This window comes from Salvelinus fontinalis, unplaced genomic scaffold (assembly GCF_029448725.1).
Source record: "Salvelinus fontinalis isolate EN_2023a unplaced genomic scaffold, ASM2944872v1 scaffold_0023, whole genome shotgun sequence".
Classification (NCBI taxonomy): Eukaryota; Metazoa; Chordata; class Actinopteri; order Salmoniformes; family Salmonidae; genus Salvelinus; species Salvelinus fontinalis.
Window position 1 is genome coordinate 468,695 of NW_026600232.1, and position 892 is coordinate 469,586.

General features: G+C 47.6%; 1 protein-coding gene across 2 annotated transcripts in view; it reads left to right on the forward strand.

Moving 5' to 3' along the window:
• The first annotated feature begins 249 nt into the window (after positions 1 to 249).
• LOC129842206 (putative uncharacterized protein DDB_G0291608) overlaps positions 250 to 892 on the forward strand; it is a 17,515-nt gene continuing 16,872 nt past the window's right edge. For both annotated transcript variants that reach the window (XM_055910652.1, XM_055910653.1), the window contains exon 1: positions 250 to 892. This exon is cut by the window's right edge and continues 306 nt beyond it. The gene's annotated coding sequence lies outside the window, so the exon portion shown is untranslated.

Consider the following 892-nt stretch of genomic DNA (forward strand, 5'->3'; position numbering starts at 1 on the left):
TACCGGCTGGCCGGCTGCTGTGTGTTGTCAGAAACCAGAAACAACATTCTAAATCTCAATGAAAGCGAGGCCATTCCATTGCACCAAGAATTCCGCAGACAAGTAGGCTAAATTATCGGCAGACAAGTGCAGTTACAGTTGACAGGGTTAGCATACGCGTTCCCTTTAAGACCGCTGTACAGCGCGCTCTCCTCGCTCGACCAAGGAGAATCTCTCCTTGTTCCAAATAAGGATATGCAAGCCCAGCCTTAAAGGGGCGGGGGGCGCCAGCGATACAAACTTGAGGAGGCAGTTTTCTATTTGGAAGGCAGCGCACCGTCCCGAGGTAACCAGAATCCAACTGCACCGAGGCGCGATCAACCCGAGCTTGGATAAAACGTAAAGGGGAAGAACGCAAACCGGCAGTGGCAGCTAAAGAGAAGCACGGACACTATTTGGAATCGGGAGAGAGCGAGGTCGCGAGATTGCAGTCAACGGGGATAAGCTTATTCTGTCAGTTGAACAGATGTTGTGTTATTTGAATAGCACGCAGACTGGCCATGTGAATAGTAGCCTATTGCAACATTAGCCTGGACAGACAACAGAAAGAAGGCGTTGCAGTGGCGGTCGTGTGTTTATACACACCTATAAACGAGAAGTTGTCAACATCCGAACATCTGGGTCTTTGAAGCGAAGACACCTGTCCTGTATAGAAGCGCGAACGCCTTTCACATGAAAACCGTTCAGCTGAAATGGTGAAGGATCTCAGGATACATTTGGAATCATTCTTTGGACACCCTTGAAAACAGGACTACATTTAACAAATAGAATAGGCTATAAATGGTATCACTGTTATTAGTAGGAATGGACTTTGCAAGACAAGGGATTTACTCAATCGACTGTCTCGCTAGGT